Source organism: Mesoplodon bidens, assembly GCF_964165515.1.
Source record: "Mesoplodon bidens genome assembly, chromosome: 6".
Classification (NCBI taxonomy): domain Eukaryota; kingdom Metazoa; phylum Chordata; class Mammalia; order Artiodactyla; family Ziphiidae; genus Mesoplodon; species Mesoplodon bidens.
Genome location: NC_138162.1, coordinates 49,547,561 through 49,573,071, shown reverse-complemented (window position 1 = coordinate 49,573,071; position 25,511 = coordinate 49,547,561).

Genomic DNA, 25,511 nt, shown 5'->3' with positions numbered 1-25,511 from the left:
CTTACAAATGTTTCTACTATATCTATGAAATACTCACATATATTTTGCATATATTACATATATACATATATATCTGCGTGAATATATATAACAAACTATGGGAAAACTAGAGAAGCTATACAGATTGATAGAAAATATGCTCATTTTTAGGAGATTTGAATTAAACCTAATCTCTGTTTTTCTGTGTTTCAGTCCACACTAACAATCAATTAGCAAATGATTGCTATTATATTTTAAAAGGACTATTATTTTAATGTCATACTTTTTGATGCCTAGTACAGTGCCTAGCACATAGTCAATACTCAGTAAATATTTAGTGGATTTATCGACTGTTCTTAAGGAAATTATAACATGTAAACAAAAAGAATGTCATAATCTTCATTATTTAACATCCAAACACATGGGGAACTATTTGATAATACCTTTGCCAGTTTCTTAACCCATATTCTTTTCCTTTGAGAAAAAAAGAAAATTTCCGATTCAGGGCTCCAACTGCTATGACAACTAATACTAATACATCAGTTCTTGTTTTTACTCTCAGCCTAAAGACAGACTCACCAACAAGATGAAAAGCCATATAATTTACACATCACTTAATTTAGTCCAAAATGGCCCTAAGTGTCTGGCATCCAGATCTTTAAGAAAAACTTTGAGGATTAGTCTGTTACCTAAATCTTATCAGATATGCTTCACAGGAGAGGCATAAAAACTATTAGTAAAAGGGAAATATAGTCTTTGGGCATATGGTTTAGGAATGTCCTCTGGACTATTAATGAACAAGTAATCAAGTTACCTTTCCTTTCCTTTTTTTTTCCCTCCTCTCTTGTAGAAAAAGTACAGAGTAGTAGACCTTAACTGAGTAAAGGTGGGTTTTCTTAACTGCCTTTATTGATTAAATATTCAACAGTAAGCAGTGTAGAGTTGTGTTACCTGACACGATCAAATGAGCCAGAGCCTCTAAATCAAACACAGGAAAAGCCAAGATAAATGAATGAAAAACCTCATCTCTAAAACAGAGGCTAGAGACCAGATGCTCTCCCAGGTCCCTTGATGCTTTAATGCCGCATTAGCAGTATTAGCTTTGTAACATGGTAATGCAGTAGCGATGGAAATCAGGCACCACGGATTACTGCTCATGCTACTTCAATCAGCAGAATAGGTTAAACTCTAAAAGTGATCTTACTAAGCATGAGATTTCTGAATGTTGAGCTGGGGAGAAATAATTTTGTTTATATCATAAGTGTAATTATTTTGATACAAGCTATGATGAAATCTTCAATCAATATATAATTTAAAGAGACTTTGTGAATGGTAATAGCAGAAAAGATTTTGGAAGGTCAACAAAGTTGTAGTAAAACTATGTACTTGATACTGAACACTTCTTCACAGGTCATATCATGTAAGGAATTTCACTAGTCGCCAGTGAAATATTGGGGCCATCTGCTGAATTCCATTGATAGGGTACTTTATTCAGTACACCCAGTTGTACACTTTTTAACTATGGGAATTTTCATTTTGGAGTTTTCTGCACTCCATTATATGTTATTTCCCAAAATATAGGCCTGAATAATTAAAGGATCCTCCAATATGATGGCAAATATATCTATAATATAAGAGGGTTTTTTAACATATGCAGCAGTTGTTGGAAGTGCTCACAGCCATATCAGTGTGTGTTTGTGTGTGTCTGTGTTTGTGCTCCCCTAACCTCATTTCCAGGTTATCTACATTTGTATACCTGAAAGCTCTTTTGCTGTAACCTTGGAAGTTTAGGATAGAGAGGCAGGCTAGAAATACAAGGTAATTAACACCTCCCTGGGAGCAGCCCTCAACTAGTATTCTCAGAAATTGGTGGGTCAATGCATCAGCTTGCCTTTGCCATAAGTAGATAAGTTGAGGCATGTGCTTTGCAGAATTTCGCAGGGAGAGTGAGTTTCAGTCATCCGTATGGAAGCCAGCTGTCATCCCTCCCCTTTGGCACCTTTCTATTTCCCTTCCATGTTCCATGCACTTTCCAAATAAACTATTTGAACTCTAATTCTGCTTCTGAAAGAACCAAAACTTAGACAATGTGCCTCTACATTCTTTAAATAAACATTTGCTTAGTACCTCATATGTCTAGTTACTAGATATACAGCAGTCCCTGCTTTAATGGTGGAAGAAAAAGAAAAAAATAAAGAGAGGAAGGGAGAGAGGGAAGAAGAAAGGGATGGAGAGGGAGAAAGGAAGAAAGGAAGGAAACACAGGTGTGTGTGGAGGGAGGGAGGAGGGAGGGAGGGAGGCAAAAGGGAGAGAAAACAAAGGAATAGGAAATCAAGGGAGTGCAGAGGATGGGGAATAGGGTTATGATGACCAGGGAAGACCTCACTTATGATACTGGAACAGAGGCAAGGAAATGAACAGGTTATTCATGTTAGTGTTGGTAGAAGAAATGTTCTTGGCTTAGAAAACAGTGGTGCAAATGTCCTAAATCAGAAATATGCTGACATTTTAGATAAAGAGCAAGGAGACCAACATGTCTGGAATGAAGTAAACAGGAGAGTAATAAGAGGAAGTCAGGGAATGTTTTGCAGGAACAGCTTAAGGACTTTCGCTTACATGCTGAGTGAAAAGAGAAGCCACAGAAGGTTCTGATAAGAGGAGTAACATGATCTAACTTGAGTTTTAACACCATCATTCTGGCAGTATTGAGAAGAGCCTGGGGGATTCTGAGCACATTTTGATGGCAGAACCAACAGGATTTGCTAAAGGGTTAAAAATGAGGTTGGGGGACTTCCCTGGTGGTTCAGTGGTGAAGACTCCGTGCTTCCACTGCAGGGGGCACGGGTTCAATCCCTGGTCAGGAACTAAGATCCCACATGCTAAAGCGTGGCTTAAAAAAAAAAAATGAGGTGGGAAAGAAAGGGAGGATTCAGGGATAATCCTAAGGTTTTCGATTTCAGTAGCTGGATGGCAGGAGATAAGGGAAACTACAGAAGGACCAGGAAATTGATTATGGACATGTTCAGTCTACAAACTCTTTGAAATCCAAGTGAATAAGTTAAGTATGCACATAGACCTAAGAATCTAGAATTTCTTAAGAGTTAAGGGCTGGAGATATACATTTAAGAATTGTCAGCATGGAGAGGTAACTTGAAAGCCCTAGGAACTGATGAAATTATCTGGGGAGAGAATAGAGAAGAGAACACTTCTGAGGACTGAGCCCTGAGCACACCAATATTCACAGGTTTTGGATGATGAGGATGAGACAGCAAAGGACACTGAGAAGAAGCAGGGAATGAAGGAGGAAGAGGACCAAAACATAACAGTCTGTATTTTTGTCATTTTTCTGTAAGTTAAAATTTTTCTAAAATAGACATATATTCCTGTTATTTAAAAAAAATGAAACAGGTAAATTTTTGTGCTCCCACAATAACTAAAATATAATACAATTTTTAAACTAAAGTCCACAAAAAATTTTCTTACTTATTATGTAACATCTAATATTACTTTTAAATATAAAATTAAAAATTTTTTTTCTGTGAATGAGGTTATAGACCACATATATTTAGATTTCTCTAAAACAGCTATTACCAGGGAATATATAAGCTAAAGTTAAGATAAATGTGGTTAACTTCAAATTGTAATGTACATACGAATCATCTTGTAAGCCTACTCATATATATTTTTTCAGATTGAAGAGGTCCAAGAAGGACTCTGCATTTTAAATAAGAATCCTGAGAATTTTCATTTTACAGAGGAGAAAAACAAAACAGTCTTCGAGGGATTAAGTTATGCAAGTTCTCACAGCTACTAAGCAGTGAAATTGGTATCTGAATGCAGATGATAGAAGCAAAATACATAATTAGGAATTAAAGGAATGCATCATTCTTTTAGAAAAAGCTGAATTATTTTAAATAAAAATGGCATAATCTACATACATGACCAAAAAAAGTCATATGAAAATGCTTGCTTTATTAGGCATAGCAGTATAATGGAAAATGAAGAAAGTCTGTGATTTTTGCACCCAAACTCTACCATTTAGTAATTGTGTGGCAATAAGCAATTTACCCGACCTACCTAAGACTCAATTTCTTCATCTGTAAGACAGAAACATCTATCCTCACAGTGCTTACAATGGTTTCAAAACTCAACTAAAACATTGATTTCTTAATCTAGAATGTGCTGTAGTTCTGAAGTGCGAAGTCATCATATGTGTATACTAAATGTGAATTACTGTACACATATAAAATTATTAGAAGCAAAATTAAACACTTCCCAATAAATGGATGCAAACCAAATAGCCCCTTATATTCAGACATAGCTGAGTATAAGCACTGTTTGTAGAGGGGTGAATTTCTTCTTCACTAGTCCCAGTCATGTGTCATCTCCATGGCTTGGTCTGGCACGTCCTGGGACCCATTCACACTATCTCCAGGTTCTAAGAACTGGGATCTTTACTTTTTTTTTCCCTTTTAGTCATTAGGAGAGAGAAGCTTCACTCCATTTGACTCTGTGAGAAAGTTCTTATCTTCTGCACGTCTATCGCAAGATGTATACAATTGTGAAAGGTGAACAGAATGAAATCTTTCAAGAAGTAATGGTCACCTTCCATATTCTAGCGAGTGCATCTCCAGAAACATCAGCAAGATCATTAAGGCATTATTAACTTCACAAAACGTTAAAAATATAAATGAATTTAATAATTGGCCATGATCCCTTGGCCACCTTTAAATTAGCATCCATCACCTACATAGACATCCACATAGACATGTGTCCATGCTTTGTGAATAAATTAGGCTCACTTCCTTTAGCACTTTACCATTCATTTGCCACTTAAAAAAAAATAATAAACATCATACCTCAAGAAGTAATTCTTCATATAAAGACGTTAGTTAACATCTATTCATTAGCTAAGAAACAGGAAATTATTTTTAATGGATCAACCAACTTAAATGCCAATGGCACAACTTGTAAACGTTGCTGAAAAGCTATGGGGTAAAGAGACAAAAATAAATAATGGCAGAACTGACAATATGTCTTCACCTTTATGATTGCTATGTGTCAGACACTGTGACATGTACCCTTTGGCTGCATCATTCAATTTAATGATCTAAACATATAATTATGTTATGTTATATAATTATGCATAATTAGAGAAACAGAATTTTAAAAGTTAACAATTATGTAAGTTCACCTAGACAGTAAATAGTGGAACCAGATTTTCATCACAGGTGAACCAACTCCAGAACTTTCCCTTTTAACCATTGCAACTTACTGTCTCCAGTTGTCTCTACTGTGCTTTTTCATGAGTTGGAGGATATTATCATTCTCCCATTGGTAATTAACAAAATGGTAAATAATATTAGATATTTATAGCTTATCATTAACTATCATTACTATTCCTAGTAACAGGAAATTTTTGATTTGAAATAACTGTAACAAAATACCTACTTTTATTTTTAGTCACCTGAAGATATCTTTCATAGGTTTAGTTTGGAACAGTGACTAAATCTATCCATATTGTACTTTACCCTCTGGAAACCATATTTAATTTTAGGATTCCAGGAAAAGTTCTTTTCTATTAGTGCTGGATAAAATCTCTATAGTTCCTCCAACCAGTTCATCTTCTTGTTTCCTCGAAATTCCTAATTTCAGCCATCCCAAGATGACTGCAGTTAAAAGAGCTTTTGGCAAGGGAAGCCTTAGACACAAGTTTTAGATTACTTCTCCCCATCCTAGCTGGTAAAATGGGAAAATCCTGTATTGACTACAATTGTTCTGTGAACACACAGGGAGGGAGAAGCCATTTATTCAAACAGATTCTTCTAATTTCAATTGTTCCCCAGTGGAAAAACAGGCACTTTGAGAAACTCATTCCTTTCTTTCAGACCTCTTGGGAAGTTTGCAAAAACTACTCCAATGTGCTAAATGGCACCCTAGTTAACTCTGAAAATGCATGTACCTAACAAAATACCTCATTCACTTTTCAGATGTAGTTATTCTTTAGGGAGAACGTCTAATTTAATATTTTATTATGAGTTTCTCTTGGTGGTTCACTTTATAGCTCTTTAGTTTCTATAGCTATAAAATGATCTAGATTAGCATAGAGTAACCCAAGACAACAATGTAAAGAACCCTGAAACATTTTCTACAATAGTGTAATTCCTTAGACTATGAAACATGGAAATATAGTCACTTGAGTGCTGGATGCCTTTCAAATGTAATATTATGAGAACTTTGCTTTTCTTGTAGGATAAGTACAAAGAACTCATAATTAACTTGTAGTCTAGTAGCTGACAAAATGAAAAGGGCCTCAGCCCCAGATTCAATTAACATATTATATCCTTATTGAGGTGTAGAAGTATATAGCCTTGATTTAAATAAATCTCATCATATTTCCATTGGGAGCACAGAAATTTCAACATCTTTTATGGATATCCACGTTATACTTTGATTAGCAGGAAAATACTATAACAGGCAAATTTTATACATAGTGCCTAATATATTCTCAACTATCTATACATCTTATTAATTCCTTATCAGACACTTCATTCTCTTACTAATTCTCCTTTGTACACTCTTCAAAATCTTTATTGCCTACTTGACTTTCTGACATTTAACATTTTCTTACTGGTTCTTCATTTCCTTTCTCTCAATTTCCTTCTCTCTCTTTAAGCACATGTATGTACAAATTTATTCATTTTCCCCCAGTCATTCCTTCAATAAAACTGGTTACTTACTGGACTTCTCTGGTGGCAGAGTGGTTAAGAATCTGCCTGCCAATTCAGGGAACACGGGTTCGAGCCCTGGTCTGGGAAGATCCCACATGCCGCAGAGCAACTAAGCCCATGTGCCACAAACACTGAGCCTGTGCTCTAGAGCCTGCGAGCCACAACTACTGAGCCCACGTGCCATGACTACTGAAGCCCGCGTGCCTAGAGCCCGTGCTCTGCAACAAGAGAAGCCACGGCAATGAGAAGCCCGTGCACCACAACGAAGAGTAGCCCCTGCTCGCTGCAACTAGAGAAAGCCGGTGTGCAGCAACAGAGACCCGCCACAGCCAAAAATGAATAAATTCATTTAAAACAAACAACAACAAAACTGGTTACTTACTATGAGCTATGCAGCATATATGTTATGGAGGCCTACGTTTCTTATTTCCTTCTTAGAGAAGATCATAGGAAAGTGCAGTACAGCTAAGTCCACGTAAGTCTTTACCACCACCATGTCTGGCCAGCAATTAATATTTGATGTCTAAGCCACACTAAAATGGATGTAAATAACTGAAATATCTTGTCCCAGAGACTTCCCAGAGCAAACTGTCATTAGGTCAGGCTGGGTCAGACGACATCACTTCATCAGGCTATTTTGGGTTAGCACCTCAGGACTACTCTAGTCCTACGTGTCAGTGCTGCAAAATAACAATAAATACTGCAAGTATATAGCAGCTTATATTTGAACAGTGCTTTATGTTCTTCAAAACACTTTTACATATCTCCTCTCTTTTCTTGTTGCTAATACTATGAAGTATAACTGATGTAGACAAAACAAATGAAATATTATAGACATCTTTTATACAAGGAAACAAAGACCAAGAAAGAATAAGTGATTTGCTCAAAACCCAATTAATAAGGATTATGGCCTAAACACAATTTCTGGTCAAATGTTCCTAATAAAATACTACTGCGTGTCTGATTTACACAGGCACACTTACCTATAACAGAACAGAAATTGAGATAGTCAAGTTCTCACATCGGGGGAGCTGGTGGAGAGGTAGGGTGGTGATTTGGTACTCTGGTTGTACCAGCTTCTCAGGGGAATGAGGAAGCAGTGCCTGCACCACAGGTGAGCAGTAAGAGCGTAAAAAGCAATGACCCTCTGATTAACTTCTTGCTTTCACCTTGTTTCTCTAACATCTTCCGGTCAGAGTCTTAACAATCAATCTGACCCAAATTATCACAAAGAAACAAAAGGGAACCCTTTTTAAAACTGTGTTCCACTCTCATGTTCATTGCAGGATTAGTCACCTTAGCCAAGACATGGAAACAACTAAATGTCCTTTCATGGATGAATGGATAAAGAAAATATATGAAATAGAATATCAGTCAGCCTTAAAAGAAGGAAACCCTGCCATTTGTGACAGCATGGGGGGGACCCAGAGGATATTATGCTAAGTGAACACAGAAAGCAAGTACTGCACGATCTCACTTATATATGGAATCTAAAAGAGTTAAACACATAGAAGAGAGTATAATGGTGCTTGCCAGGGTCTGTGGGGAGGGGGAAATGGGGAGGTGTTTGTCAAATGGTACAAAGTTTCCATTATGCAAAATAAGTCTTGGAGATGTACTATTTAGGAAGAAAAAAAAGAGTGTATTCCACTGCTCACCCTTGCTACACTTCTCAACTGTCTTAATAGCTTCTAAAGATGGTCCCCTTGTTTGCTTTGGTAGTATCACTCACGCCACAGGACTTAATAATTCTTCAAAGGTCTGTCAAAATATTAAATTATGCATGTGTGTTTGAACATTTAACATATACCTCCTACACTGTTGTCTATATCAGGGGTCAGCACATTTTTTTCTATAAAGGGCCAGCTAGTAATACTTTAAGCTTTGCAGATCATAAACTTTGTTGCAACTACTCAACTCTGCCATTATAGTACAAAATAAGCTATAGAAAATATGTAAAGAATGAGCGTGGCTGTGTTTCACCAAGACTTTATTTACAAAAATTATAGTAGCTTTTGTTCACCCTCTACCTTAGATCACTATGGAAACATAAAATATAAGCCAACAGAACATTTTATACTTTTACTTAAGTGAAGCTATCAGCAAGAGAGAAAATCAAGTGTGGTCATTTTTACCACCTAGTAATGAATCCTGTGATTTAGAAGCTGATAAGAAATAACAAAATTCTGCCATTAACCCAAATTCTCAGGCCAAAATATAAAGTATCTATAACCACTTCACAAATACCTTCCAATCTTATTTTTGAGGGATGTACTTGTTCATGAATCTAATTTTTCAAAATGGTATAAAATGTTAATGAGATACTTCATGCTAAAATGAATGCAATAATTGACCAATAAAACTGAATAGGTAGAAAATCCAACTTCTACATATGAGGTCACTCTTTAATGGCTGTAACTTACTAGTGTCTGTATGCTTTCTTCTGTGGCTTATTTATATGACTTTTGTGACCTGACTCTTCCAGGAGCCCAAATTAAGTCAGAGAGATTGAAACTATACTTCAATCCATCTCTAAATATCCCTTATGCCTTCACCCTCTATTTATTTTGTGGCATAATATAATTATGCTATAGAAGGTTGGACGTTCAAAATATGTACATTTTATTTTCACTTTTAAATATGTTGTTTTAAAAATTAATTAGGGGCCTTCCCTGGTGGTCCAGTGGTTAAGAATTCGCCTTCCAATGCAGGGGATGTGGGTTTGATCCCTGGTCGGGGAACTAAGATCCTACGTGCCGTAGGGCAACTAAGCCCTCATGCCACAACTATTGAGCATGCGTGCTCTAGAGCCCATGTGCCACAACTAGAGAGCCTGCGTGCTGCAACTACTGAGCCCCACATGCTCTGGAGCCATTGATCTACATTTCTGTTTTTCTGCCAGTAACATATTGTCTTGATTACTGTAGCTCTGTAGTAAAGTCTCCAACTCCATTTTTTTCCCTCAAGATTCCTTTCGCTATTCAGGGTCTTTCATGTCTCCATACAAATGTTAAGATTTTTTGCTCTAGTTCAGTAAAAAAAAAAGGCCATTGGTAATTTGATATGGATTACACTGAATCTGTAGATTGTTTTGAGTAGTACAGTCATTTTCACAATATTGATTCTTCCAATCCAAAAACGTGGTATATTTCTCCATCTGTTTATGTCACCCTGATTTCTTTCATCAGTGTCTTATAGTTTTCTGAGTACAGGTCTTTTACCTTCTTAGGTAGGTTTACTCCGAGGTATTTTATTTTTTTTGTTGCAGTGTTGAATGGGATTGTTTCCTTAATTTCTCTTTCTGAGCTTTTGATGTTAGTGTATAGGAATGCTAGAGATTCTGTGCATTAATTTTGTATCCTGCAACTTTACCAAATTCATTGACTAGCTCTAGTAGTTTTCTGGTGGCATCTTTAGGATTATCTATGTATAGCATCATGTCATCTGCAAACCATGACAGTTTTACTTCTTGTTTTCTAATTTGTATTCCTTTTATTTCATTTTCTTCTCTGATTTCTGTGGCTAGGATTTCCAAAAGTATGTTGAATAATAGTGGTGAGAGTGGACATCCTTGTCTAGTTCCTGATCTTAGAGGAAATGCTTTCATTTTTTTCACCACTGAGAATGATGTTTGCTGTGGGTTTATTGTATATGGCCTTTACCATGTTGAGGTAGGCTCCCTCTATTCCCACTTTCTGGAGATTTTTTATCATAAATTCATGTTGAATTTTGTTGAAAGCTTCCTCTGCATCAATTGAGATGATCACATACATGGTTTTTATTCTTCAATTTGTTAATATGGTTTATCACATTGATTGATTTGTGTATATTGAAGAATCCTTGAATTCCTGGGATAAACCCCACTTGATCATGGTATATGATCCTTTTAATATGCTGTTGGATTCTGTTTGCTAGTATTTTGTTGAGGATTTTTGCATCTACATTCATCAGTGATACTGGTCTGTAATTTTCTTCTTTTGTAGTATCTTCCTCTGGTTTTGGTAAAAAAGTGATGGTGGCCTCATAGAATGAGTTTGGGACTGTTCCTTCCTTTGCAATATTTTGGAAGAATTGAGAAGGATAGGCATTAGCTCTTCTCTAAATGTTTGATAGAATTCACCTATGAAGCCATCTGGTCCTGGGCTTTTGTTTGTTGGAAGATTTTTAATCACAGTTTCAATTTCATTACTTGTGATTGGTCTGTTCATGTTTTCTATTTCTTCCTGGTTCTATCTTGGAAGCTTAGACCTTTCTAAGAATTTGTCCGTTTCTTCCAAGTTGTCCATTTTATTGGCACAGAGTTGCTTGTAGTAGCCTCTTATGATGCTTTGTAGTTCTGTGGTGTCCATTGTAACTTCTCCTTTTTCATTCCTAATTTTATTGATTTGAGTTCTCTCCCTCTTTTTCTTGATGAGTCTGGCTAAGGGTTTATCAATTGTTTATCTTCTCAAAGAACCAGCTTTTAGTTTTATTGATCTTTGCTATTGTTTTCTTTGTTTCTATTTCAATTATTTCTGCTCTGATCTTTATGATTTCTTTCCTTCTACTAACTTTGTGTTTTGTTTGTTCTTCTTTCTCTAGTTGCTTTAGGTGTAAGGTTAGGTTGTTTATTTGATATTTTTCTTGTTTCCTGAGTTATGACTGAATTGCTATAAACTTCCCTCTTAAAACTGCTTTTGCTGTATCCCATAGGTTTTGGATAGTCGTGTTTTCATTGTCATTTGTCTCTAAGTATTTTTTTGATTTCCTCTTTGACTGTTGTTTGGCCTTTTGTTTAGCCTCCATAAGTTTCTGGGTTTTTTTATGTTTTTTTCCCTGTAATTGATTTCTAATCTCATAGTGTTGTGGTAGGAAAAGATGCTTGATATAATTTCAATTTTCTTAAATTTACCGAGGCTTGATTTGTGACCAAGATGTGATTTATCCTGGAGAATGTTCCATGTGCACTTGCAAAGAAAGTGTAATCTGCTGTTTTCAGATGGAATGTCCTATTAATATTAATTAAATCTCTCTGGTCTATTGTGTCATTTAAATCTTGTGCTTCCTTATTAATTTTCTGTCTTCATGATCTGTCCATTGGTGTAAGGGAAGTGTTAAATTCCCACACTATTATTGTGTTACTGTTGATTTCCTTTTTTATAGCTGTTAGCATTGTCCTTATGTATCAAGGTGCTCCTACATTGGGTGCATATATAATTGTTGTATCTTCTTCTTGGATTGATCCCTTGATCATTATGTAGTGTCCTTCTTTGTTTGTTGTAACATTCTTTATTTTAAAGTCTATTTTATCTGAGTATTGCTACTCCAGCTTTCTTTTGATTTCCATTTGCATGGAATATCTTTTTCCATCCCCTCACTTTCAGTCTGTATGTGTCCCTAGGTCTGAAGTGGGTCTCTTGTTTTTGAATCCATTCAGTGACCCTGTGTCTTTAGGTTGGAGCATTTAATCCATTCACATTTAAGGTAATTATCGATATGTATGTTCCTATTACCATTTTCTTGATTGTTTTAGGTTTGTTTTTGTAGGTCCTTTTCTTCTCTTGTGCTTCCCACTTAGAGAAGTTCCTTTAGCATTTGTTGTAGAGCTGATTTGGTAGTGCTGAATTCGCTTAGTTTTTGCTTGTCTGTAAAGCTTTTGATTTCTCCATTTTATCTGAATGACATCCTTGCTGGGTAGAGTAATCTTGTTTGTAGGTTCTTCCCTTTCTTCACTTTAAATATATCATGCCACTTCCTTCTGCTTGTAGAGTTTCTACTGAGAAATCAGCTCTCAACCTTATGGGAGTTTGCCTGCATGTTATTTTTCATTTTTCCCTTGTTGCTTTTAATCATTTTTCTTTGTCTTTAATTTTTGTCAATTTGATTACTATGTGTCTCAGCATGTTCCTCCTTGGGTTTATCCTGCCTGGGACTCTCTGTGCTTCCTGGTCTTAGGTGGCTATTTCCTTTCCCATGTTAAGGAAGTTTTTGACTCTAATCTCTTCAAATATTTTCTCAGCTCCGTTCTGTCTCTCTTCTCCTTCTGGGACCCCTATAATGCAAATGTTTGTGCATTTAATGTTGTCCCAGAGGTCTCTTAGGCTGTCTTCATTTCTTGTCATTCTTTTCTCTTTATTCTCTTCCGTGGCAGTGATTTCCACCATTCTGTTTTCCAGGTCACTTATCCGTTCTTCTGCCTCAGTTATTCTGCTATTGATTCCTTCTGGTATATTTTTCATTTCAGTTATTGTATTGTTCATCTCTGTTTTTGCCTTTGCCTCCATTCTTTTTCCAAAGTCCTGGATCATCTTCACTATCATTATTTTGAATTCTTTTTCTGGAAAATTGCCTATCTCCACTTCATTTAGTTGTTTTTCTGTGGTTTTATCTTGTTCCTTCACCTTGTACATAGTCCTCTGCCTTTTCATTTTGTCTATCTTTCTGTGAATGTGGTTTTTATTCCACAGGCTGCAGTGCTGTAGTTCTTGCTTCTGCTCAAGCCCTATTCTTAAGTTTCTAAATAGTCAGGAAAGAGAGAGGGCCAAGAACTCAAGCTCCATGTGGAAACAATATTCATCCTTAGAAGGCAATAATAAGATCCATTACTTGACTGCAAGAAGCCAGAAGGCAGATTCTGGTCATGCAGGTAAGAATAGAGCTGGACTTACCAGAAATGGACCTATCAATGGCATACAGGGAGCTCTCAGTATCTGTAATACACCATTTTATAAAAGGGACTTAAGCATCTAAGGATCTTCGTAGCCAAGCATTTGCAGATCTGGAACCGATTCCTTGCTAATACAGAAGAACATTTCTATCATTCACTGAGAAAGGAAGAACTGTTTAATTGGAGTAATGGCACTGAAGTGAGCATGACAACAGGAACTAAGGAAGCCAGAGAGTAGTGAGGAAACTGCTAATTTAAGCAAAAGGTGTGTTGTGTAGAAATGAGAAAAAATGGTTGCAACAGGGAATATAACCCTTCAGGTTAAGCACAGAAATTGAAATTTAGTTTAAGAAAAATCACAGAAGAGATGAGGATTTTAGGCACAGGCCTGAGAGCAAGGAAGTGATTTTTTTTTTAAAAAGAAGACTGGCCTAGCTATGTGAATTGAAGGAGAAAAAAGGAGAGTCAATTAGGATATCTCAGAGGCTGGTGTTCAAACACTAGCTTATGTGCAGTTATTTGCTATGGCTTCTACTAGACCATATATTGCTCAAGAATAGAGAATATTTGGAACAATTTTCTAATCCAACAACACAATGCTTTTCTTTGTTCAGATCAGACTCCAGATGGATTATTGCAAAAGGCAGGTAGAGGAGGAGGGAATGAGTAAGAACAAAAGGCCTGTAGTTATATTTAAGTGTGATATGATGGAAGCTTGGCCAATGTGTGGCAGTGCAAACAGCACTCCAAGGGTGTGAGTCAAATTTGCTGCCTTCTCATATATTTTCAGTAATCTACACTACATTAGAGCTGTATATGTAAGTGTAGTTTATGTAAATCCCGGTAGGAAAAAAACCTAGGGGTCTAAAATATTATTTAATCCAATCAGTCACATTATTGATGACAAAACTGATAGCCAGACATCCATAATTACAGAAATTCATAAGGAAAATTCAGACATTAGAGCAATGAAACCATCACTGCAACTATTTGAGTACCTCTGTGCCTCAGTTTCCTCACTTGTAAAATGGGAGGAATACCAGACTAACTACTGGACTGACTAGTATGATTTAACTATCGGACAGATTAATATGACTGACCTTAAATAGTAATTCTACAATTTTTACTGCAGGTCAGGAAAATGAATGTTTACATTTTTGTTTGCCTTCATTTTTCTTTTAAATAATATTTCCTGAACTATTTCCTGGGTCTCAATATGAAGCACATTTCAAATAAGAGTTTTAAATGGATTAAGACAATATATAACTCTGCCAGAGTTATCATGAAGTAGCACAACTATTGGGCTTAAGTCAGTGTTGCATATGGGAGTGAAGTTGGAGCAGTTAAGGAAAAATTTTTCTGCTTATCTTTGTTTGTTTGGTTTCTCCAAATCTTGGGATATTGTCTTGCTTTCTTAAATTACTGCTGATCTTACCACTGAAGATTTGATTTCCTTTCACATTTTTCTCACACTACAAAGTTTCTGAAAACCACTGGTTTTCTCCTTTGTAGGATGATAAAAATACAATTTTGGATATGGAAGAAGTATCTTGAAAATATTTTCCATTTTAAAACAGAAGAAACTAAAGCACCAAGTGGTTATGTGTCTTACTCAATGCTAACAATTAAATTAGTAAAGTGCTTCTTCTCTCTACCTCCCACAAGATGACGCCTAGGCTTGCTTTCACAATCATCCAGAATAGGGGCCTGATCCTGAATAGACAGTGCTCATAAGATGATTTCTCAATTAATGTCTTTTCTTTGCATCGTTTATGATAATTGAGAGGTCTAAGTTTTGATTATATTCTTTCTGTTGGGCAATTATCTTTCAAAACCAGGATTGAAATTCAATTAATTCAATAAATACAGTACTCATTCTAAGTGGGCTTTTACAGTTGACAATTCAAAATACCTGCAAAAAAACAAATGTTTTTTTTAAAATGCTGAACTTTGAGTTCTCAGATATCTTTTCCTGAAACAATGCTCATAACTAGACTTTGCTTCTTTTTTTTTTTTTTTTTTTTAGATCTTTCCTTGAGGTATGCAGGATCTTAGTTCCCAACCAGGGATTGAACATGCGTCCCCTATATTGGGAGCTCACAGTCTTAACCACTGGACCACCTAGGAAGTCCCTAGACCTTGCTTCTTTATACTCTGGACTTCTGTATGTATTGTAGTGGATTTTTTACCATATTGAAGTAACCAAGCATTTAGACATGTTCTCCTAAGCAAAATTCATCACTCTCATCTCTGTGAGTCAAACAGTACTCTCTTCATTGTGATATAAGGGCACTTATCAAAAGGCCTTGTTACTCTCTGTGTACATTCTCTCTTACTAACAGTGAGTTGTGAAGACAGCCTTACTCATCTTTGTATTCCCAATATCTATCTAGCATGATATGTGGTATTTGATAGGCACACAATATACATTTCTGAATAAGGGAACCCAAACAGTCAGTGTATCAAGGAAGGTCAAACTATTCTCTTTGAGCCAAAAATTAAAAATTATTATAAAATGCCTTGTATTTTATTAACTGACACCATGTACTTTATATAGTATTTAAATAAATACTTGTTGACTCAGTAATTAAATATCCAACATCCTGAGTGGCCTCACAACTAGGACAGACCTGGACACAACCATAAGGGCAAGGTGAAAGAAATGGTTCTGGCTAATCAAATTATGTAACCTTTGAAAATTTGAAAATGGACTACATAATACACAAAAAGTATCCATACTTCATTTTCCAAAATAAATTCTTTTGAAAATGAATGGAATTTATTTTGGAAAATGAAGGAAAAGAGGATATTTATGATAGAGGAATACAAATGTCTAAAAATCTGAGGATAACAGCATACTGTATATTCTTTTAATATTTTTTAAAATTTACTTTTCAGCAATTGTAATAATGGGTACAGGCTTAAAATTACCTTACATTTGAGAAATTACATTATAAATATAAATGAACATTATAGTAATTTGCTTTTGATTACCACTCTTTTTTGTGATTACCACTCTTATTTAAATGATCTTGTTAAAATTAATCTTTAATGTGACTAAAATGCAGATCTAATAGTTACAAAATAATGCTTACAAAATATGAAATTATACTTTAAGTACTTTTATGTTAAACTGTTAAAACCAGTCTTCCTCTAGAAATTCAAATCAATAAATACGTTCATTTTTACAGTAAAAAATAGAAATATATTTATATAGTTTTAGTCTAAACCCCATTAGCTCACATAAGACTAAAAATCTGACAATCAAATTACTCAATTGGAAGGAAAGTAATTTCAGAATACCTAGAATCTTTTAATCTATGGTCATAGATAAAAAATATTAGACCTTTAGGTATGAAGCTATATATTAAGAGAGCTGCTTGCATTCTTGGTATAAAACTGTATGTACGGGCTTCCCTGGTGGCGCAGTGGTTGAGAGTCCGCCTGCCGATGCAGGGAACATGGGTTCGTGCCCCGGTCTGGGAAGATCCCACATGCCGCGGAGCGGCTGGGCCCATGAGCTGTGGCCGCTGAGCCTGCGCGTTCGGAGCCTGTGCTCCGCAACCGGGAGAGGCCACAACAGTGAGAGGCCTGTGTACCAAAAAACAAAAAAAACAAAAAACAAAAAAAACTGTATGTACAGCAAAGTTTAATGTTTTCTGATGAAGCATTAACTTTTATTTTGCTAATGTTAACACCTTTGCATGTCCAGAGAAATACAAATATTCCCTTCTTTCTCCTTCTGTTATAGAATTAAGCCCTCCTTCTGCCCACTAACAATACAAGCTTCAGTTTTGCTGCTGCTAATGGAACAGAAGTCTCTAATCAGTCACCCTAATTCCAATATCAATAAACCACCCCTTCACACTGCCCTCCACACTCTGTTAGAATTTTCTGGCTAGAGCAAAGATCTGATCATATTCATTTCCAGTGTTGTATCAGTCTCTACAGGTAGCCAACCCCCTTAGCACCTTTTAATGATATATGTGATTTCTTAGAATGTCTCTAATATATCTATTATAGAATTATTAATGTAGTGTAATAGTTACCTATATTCACAGAAACTTGTGCAGATAGAACTTTGAGGAAAGGGATTGTATCTCATTCATCATTTCATTTCTAGACTTGAGTACACAGTAATCAATAAATATCTGTCAAAATAAACGCTGAATGTATAAATATTAATCATAGGTAAATGTAGATCTAATGACGTTACTTCCCATTCAAGTTACTGCTAATTTGACTATAGTTGAGCCAACAATCTTCCCCATGTATGTTTAAATACATTTCATTAAAGATACTAACAGATTATCATTTTAATAAACAGATTACCCATGGAAACAAGCTCAACTTTAGAAAATGATCTACTTTAACAATCTGGTGCCTGATGAGAATGGGAGAAGAAGAAACAGAGGAAGAGAGGGAAAGGAGTGTTATTGAAATGTGTCTCCTACATAACGCCAATAAGCCCTAACCCACTGAGGTACACATTGTGATCATTTTCTTACTACAGTTGTGTGAATTTGCTAGATGTATGCTCAACAGGAAATCCACTTTGATGAAATGCATTTTTCAATCTGGAAGATTAAAGTCCAACTTTATTACTAATCTCATTTCTACCACTTTGTAGTTGCCTTTAGTTGTATTAAACCTGTCTGGTGGCAAAATGAATGACCTCCTCTTTACTGAAGCCATACAGTGACTCGTATTGTTCACCAAGAAAAAGAGAATTCTTGTTTTAAAAGAATACCAATTACAGGTCCCTGATGGCTCATTCATAATATCTCCACTAACGGATGAAAAAAATGTTCCCAGCACAGACTCCATCTTTTTTCAAACATTTGTGGTGTCCCAGTTTAATAAAAAGAGAAAAAAAGAGGCACGCATAAAAATCAAGGAATAAACTAAAAACCCCTGAAAACAGAAGCAAAATAAAGAATAATGTGAATCTCATAAACACTGTGAGGAATCACATCCAGGTCAATGCATGTTACAGCTTCCCTTTGCAAATACTAAAATATTAACACCTATGGGTCTTTAGTGAAATACTAGGCTTTTTTTATGTATTAGAGTAAGATGTTTACTTATGTTTAGAATGTATGTATGTTTAAATGTCAAGCAAAATAACACACAAAATCACAAAGAGAATTCTAAGTCTCATCAATTGTATTACAATAATAACTCATTCCCCAAGAATATTCCCTGTTCTGTATTATCTACAGAACACTGCAGATACTTCTATTATTGCTATTCTATCATGAAATTGTAATTTTACTATCTGGAGTTTCTTAAAGAAAAGGAGTAGATTTCCATGTTTTTACCAGTGCCTAAAAAGTAAGCTTTCTATAAATGGTCTTTCAGTAAATGATTAAATAAATGAATTTTAGAAAATTTTCATTCTAATAATCATCTTAACACAATGTTCTTTCATTCCTTGATTTTCTTATTCTTCAATCTGTTAATGCTAAAAAGCATTAATGTTATGTGCTATATTATACGTAGGAAGAATAGTATATACATTTATATAGAGTATGATATCAACTAGGCAATTTTAAAAATCATACAAAAATACTGGGAGGAAATGTCTCCCAGTATTAGGAATTATTTCTGAGTGTTAAATTCTGGCATTTATTTTTATTCTCTTTACTTTTTGTTAATGTTCTGTTTTTCAACAATTAATATGCAATGCTTTTATAATCAGTAAAAAATCCTTTATTAAAACATCCCATTATGATTCTCATTGATCTGACCAATCTAAGCTGTGATAAGCACCTACTCTTACCACCTCTATAGGTAATAGTGGTAAGGTAAGAGTGGTCTTAGTCTCCTATAAAATCACATATTATTCATTCAAAATAAATGAAGTCATTACCAGTCCATGTATCTGGACGATATGGCTAGAATGTATTCCACTTAGCAGCAATATATTTAAATTGTACAAAATAACCACAAAACAAAAATAATATATTTCAAGGACATTCGTTTTTAAGTAGTGAGTTTTTTTTAATAAAGGTAAAATATTATGTCATATTTCAATCAGTGTTATAAATCAGTGATTAGTTTATAATGAACAATCTAGAAAGAAGATTAAAAAATAGTTATGGTAACACCATATATAACGTGCAGTAAACAACTCAAGGAAACTAAAAAATAAATAGGTGAAATAACAGGTCAACATATTGCTTTAAAAGCTTTAAAAAGCTGAGGTCTAGATCTTACTAAGAATATTAAAAGAACACAGCTCCATCATCAAATGAAGAATTGCTTTCAGTCATAAGTTACAACCTCTGAATGTGTGAGGCAGAGATGACTTTATATATTGTTTTTCTTAGAATTGTAAATTATTCTAATTGCTTGATTGTTCTAAGATTTCCACAGTACAATTTCATTTTTAGGAAATAAACTTCTATGTTAAATAGATGTGAATTCAAACTCTGCTTAACAATTTAACTGTGTCCTAGCCAATTTACCTAACTGCTGTAAATTACACTTTTCTGCCAATAAAGGGGGAATAATACCTAACTCATGGTGATGCTGGGAGGAATGTAGAGTAATGAATACAGTACGTTTAGTAACTTAGAAGGTAGAGTAGCAGTAGGTACCCCCTCCCCACTTCCAAAAGGTTAAACTTATGGAAAGTAGGTGATACCAAACTTTCCAGACACTTCCAGAAAACAAGCTATACTAAAGTGATCCTAACAATGGAGTGCAGTGTATCTTAAATACGGCTATCCAGAAAGGTCTTCTCACTCTCAGCAAACTCATAAAGTTGCTACACATAACATTTGAAACTAGGTAGAGACCAATCAATCTTCCACAGTCTATCTTCTAACTACTCCCATTAAGGTTACAACTGCAGATTGAATCCTTTCATTTGTGTCAAGAAGTCAGACCAGTATTCGTGGGTTCTCAGAAGTAAGAGACATCTAGGATATGTGTGGGCAAACAAAGGTGAGATGGAAATGGTGCAGTTGAGAGTGTTTCAGGTGATGAAGTCATAAAATTATCCATGTAGAAGATAGATACCTTATGCAAGTGGGTATCTGTGTGTGTGTGAGAGAGAGAGAAACTGATTGCAAATATATCTCCAATTCTTCACATCTCCTTTGAAATGTGACTTTACAGCTCCTCCCATCAACAGATGGACTGTGTTTATCCTTCTTTTGAATCTAGGCTAGCTTTGTGATTTGTTATGTCCGATAAAATGTCGTAGAAATGACGATGTGTCTGTTCTGAACCTCGGTCTCAACAAGCCTTGTATTCTTTCTTAGAGTCCAGTTCACTGTGTAACATGAGGCCCAATCTCTCCCTTTGCACCAACAGTCAGCTAGTCAATAGCCAGACCTGTGAGTGAAGCCACCCTGAATGGCTGTCAGCAAAGTTAGAAAGAGAGGTGAGCCAGTCACGATTAGCCAAGGCTGGTTCATAATACAAGAACTATCCAGCAGGGCTTCCCTGGTGGCGCAGTGCTTGAGAGTCCACCTGCCGATGCAGGGGACATGGGTTCGTGCCCCAGCCCGGGAAGATCATACGTGCCGTGGAGCAGCTGGGCCCGTGAGCTATGGCTGCTGAGCCTGCGCGTCCGGAGCCTGTGCTCCACAATGGGAGGGGCCACAACAGTGAGAGGCCCACATACTGCAAAAAAAAAAAAAAAAAAAAAAAAAAAAAGAACTATCCAGCAAACCCACAGATTCTTGGACTATAATAAATGATTATTATTTGGAGACAAATTTTGGGTAATTTGCTACACATCAATAGCTAGATACACTATGTGAGGTTTACAGCATGACCTGGGAAAAAAATAAATGTTCTAGTTAATTTCATGGTTAACTGAAAACTCTCAGCCCTCATTACTTCCTTGACACTATCTTGTGGAAACAAGAAAACTTAAACTTTCATCTCTGAACTCTTTAAAAGCTAGTTGATTGTTTTATCAATCTTTGAATGTAAAACTGTTCAGTGAGGTACAGGGGTTAAGAATACGGGCTTTGAGATTAGATTTCCTACGTCTGAAATCTGCCTGCGTGACCTGATGTAAACTGCTTAATGTTTACAAGATCAAGTTTCATAATCTCTAATATTGGGATAATAATGCTACCTACCTAATAGAAATTAAATAATGAAACCATCATAATGACTGATGCTGATGCACTGTAAGTATAATTATGTTAATTATTATTAGATGATAAAAGAAGTATGGCTAAAATCAACCTTTAAAATGGGCAAGCAGAGGACTCTGTGGTCTTTATCATCTGTGGTCCTACAATTATAAAATTCAATATATACCCCTCAGGAAACTCAGTACTATTTGACTAGTCATGCTTAGAATGACTACTTGTTGGGTTGAGGATGAAGAAAACAGTGATAGATTTTACATGAAGACTGCCATCCTGACATCTTTAAACTCATTTACCTCAATACATTAAACACCAGAAAATTCAGCACCTTGAAATATAGATGTAAAAAGCTAGTGGATGTTGCAGGCACTTAATACATTTGGACACACACCAGCAGGTGGATCAGGGTGAGGGGCAAGATCCTACCCTTTCCTCAAGGAAGTTTTTGCCTCAGTTATTCTCCAAGACTATGACATTTTGAATACATAAAATGATATTGGATTATGCGTCATCTGAATGGAGGCAGAAATTCTACTGAAAACAGGCTCCGATTTTTTCCTGAAAAAGTGATTTGCATACTTTCTGTGCATATTTCCCAGAACTTCTAGACTGTATTTATAATCACTAGACTGGATTAGGAAATAGTTTTGCACCAATTGCTATGACAATGTGTAGCCACTTACAGAAGTTAAAACTTGACACTGACTACTATTAGGGGTAAAATTTCAAATGTGTTATCTGTAAGGAAAAAAAGTGAAAGACTGTTGGGGTGTTCCGTGGAATGTGAGTGTATTTAATATGAATTTTATATGTACTAAATTGAGCCCTATTTTATTTTATTTTATTTTTATTTTTTTTGGTGTGAACTGGATATTTATTACAACAAATAGGTGATGTGATAAAGAAAGTGTTAACATGGACTGAATGTTGCACAGAATCACAACAAAGCTTACAGCCAATGCAGCACATGCAAGTGAAAATGTAAACTCTGAAGATATACATCAGGGAAGGAAACTGCCATAAGTGAAGGGAAGCAAATTTTTTTTTTTTTTTTTTTACCAATCTTTGCCAGTTAATCTGAAGGAAATCTTTTTTTTTATAATAAATTTAATCAGTTATACATATACATATGTTCCCATATCCCCTCCCTTTTGCATCTCCCTCCCACCATCCCTATCCCACCGCTCCAGGCGGTCACAAAGCACCGAGCTGATCTCCCTGGGCTATGCGGCTGCTTCCCACTAACTATCTACCTTACGTTTGGTAGTGTATATATGTCCATGCTGCTCTTTCACTTTGTCACAGCTTACCCTTCCCCCTCCCCATATCCTCAAGTCCATTCTTTAGTAGGTCTGTGTCTTTATTCCTGCCTTAACCCTAGGTTCTTCATGACATTTTTTTTTCTTAAATTCCATATATATGTGTCAGCATACAGTATTTGTCTTTCTCTTTCTGACTTACTTCACTCTGTATGACAGACTCTAGGTCTATCCACCTCATTAAAAATAGCTCAGTTTCGTTTATTTTTATGGCTGAGTAATATTCCACTGTATATATGTGCCACATCCTCTTTATCCATTCATCCGATGATGGACACTTAGGTTGTTTCCAGCTCTGGGCTATTGTAAATAGGGTGGCTATGCACATTTTGGTACATGACTCTTTTTGAATTATGGTTTTCTCAGGGTATATGCCCAGTAGTGGGATTGCTGGGTCATACTGTAGTTCTATTTGTAGTTTTTTAAGGAACCTCCATACCGTTCTCCATAGTGGCTGTACCAATTCACATTCCCACCAGCAGTGCAAGAGTGTTCCCTTTTTTCCACACCCTCTCCAGCATTTATTGTTTCTAGATTTTTTGATGATGGCCATTCTGACTGGTGTGAGATGATATCTCATTGTAGTTTTGATTTGCATTTCTCTAATGAGTAAAGATGTTGAGCATCCTTTCATGTGTTTGTTGGCAGTCTGTATATCTTCTGTGGAGAAATGTCTATTTAGGTCTTCTGCCCATTTTTGGATTGGGTTATTTGTTTTTTTGATATTGAGCTGCATGAGCTGCTTATAAATTTTGAAGATTAATCCTTTGTCAGTTGCTTCATTTGCAAATATTTTCTCCCATTCTGAGGGTTGTCTTTTGGTCTTGTTTATGGTTTCCTTTGCTGTGCAAAAGCTTTTAAGTTTCATTAGGTCCCATGTGTTTATTTTTGTCTTTATTTCCATTTCTCTAGGAGGTGGGTCAAAAAGGATCTTGCTGTGATTTATGTCATAGAGTGTTCTGCCTATGTTTTCCTCTAAGAGTTTGACAGTGTCTGGCCTTACATTTAGGTCTTTAATCCATTTTGAGCTTATTTTTGTGTATGGTGTTAGGGAGTGATCGAATCTCATACTTTTACATGACCCTGTCCAGTTTTCCCAGCACCACTTATTGAAGAGACTGTCCTTTCTCCACTGTACATTCCTGCCTCCTTTATCAAAGATAAGGTGACCATATGTGCGTGGGTTTATCTCTGGGCTTTCTATCCTGTTCCATTGATCTATCTTTCTGTTTTTGTGCCAGTACCATACTGTCTTGATTACTGTAGCTTTGTAGTTTAGTCTGAAGTCAGGGAGTTTGATTCCTCCAGCTCCATTTTTTGTTCTCAAGATTGCTTTGGCTATTTGGGGTCTTTTGTGTTTCCATACAAATTGTGAAATTTTTTGTTCTAGTTCTGTGAAAAATGCCAGTGGTAGTTTGATAGGGATTGCATTGAATTTGTAGATTGCTTTGGGTACTAGAGTCATTTTCACAATGTTGATTCTTCCAATACAAGAACATGGTACATCTCTCCATCTATTTGTATCATCTTTAATTTCTTTCATCAGTGTCTTATAATTTTCTGCATACAGGTCTTTTGTCTCCTTAGGTAGGTTTATTCCTAGATATTTTATTCTTTTTGTTGCAATGGTAAATGGGAGTGTTTCCCTGATTTCACTTTCAGATTTTTCATCATTAGTATATAGGAATGCCAGAGATTTCTGTGCATTAGTTTTCTATCCTGCTACTTTACCAAATTCATTGATTAGCTCTAGTAGTTTTCTGGTAGCATCTTTAGGATTCTCTATGTAGAGTTTCATGTCATCTGCAAACAGTGACAGCTTTACTTCTTCTTTTCCAATTTGGATTCCTTTTATTTCCTTTTCTTCTCTGATTGCTGTGGCTAAAACTTCCAAAACTAGGTTGAATAAGAGTGGTGAGAGTGGGCAACCTTGTTCCTGATCTTAGTGGAAATGGTTTCAGTTTTTCACCATTGAGGACAATGTTGGCTGTGGGTTTGTCATATATGGCCTTTATTATGTTGAGGAAAGTTCCCTCTATGCCTACTTTCTGCAGTGTTTTTATCATAAATGGGTGTTGAATTTTGTCGAAAGCTTTCTCTGCATCTATTGAGATGATCATATGGTTTTTCTCCTTCAATTTGTTAATATGGCCTATCACGTTGATTGATTTGCATATATTGAAGAATCCTTGCATTCCTGGAATAAACCCCACTTGATCATGGTGTATGATCCTTTTAATGTGCTGTTGGATTCTGTTTGCTAGTATTTTGTTGAGGATTTTTGCATCTATGTTCATCAGTGATATTGACCTGTAGTTTTCTTTCTTTGTGACATCCTTGCCTGGTTTTGGTATCAAGGTGATGGTGGCCTCGTAGAATGAGTTTGGGAGTGTTCCTCCCTCTGCTATATTTTGGAGGAGTTTGAGAAGCATAGGTGTTAGCTCTTCTCTAAATCCTTGATAGAATTCGCCTGTGAAGCCATCTGGTCCTGGGCTTTTGTTTGTTGGAAGATTTTTTATCACAGTTTCAATTTCAGTGCTTGTGATTGGTCTGTTCATAGTTTCTATTTCTTCCTGATTCAGTCTTGGCAGGTTGTGCATTTCTAAGAATTTGTCCATTTCTTCCAGGTTGTCCATTTTATTGACATAGAGTTGCTTGTAGTAATCTCTCATGATCTTTTGTATTTCTGCAGTGTCAGTTGTTACTTCTCCTTTTTCAT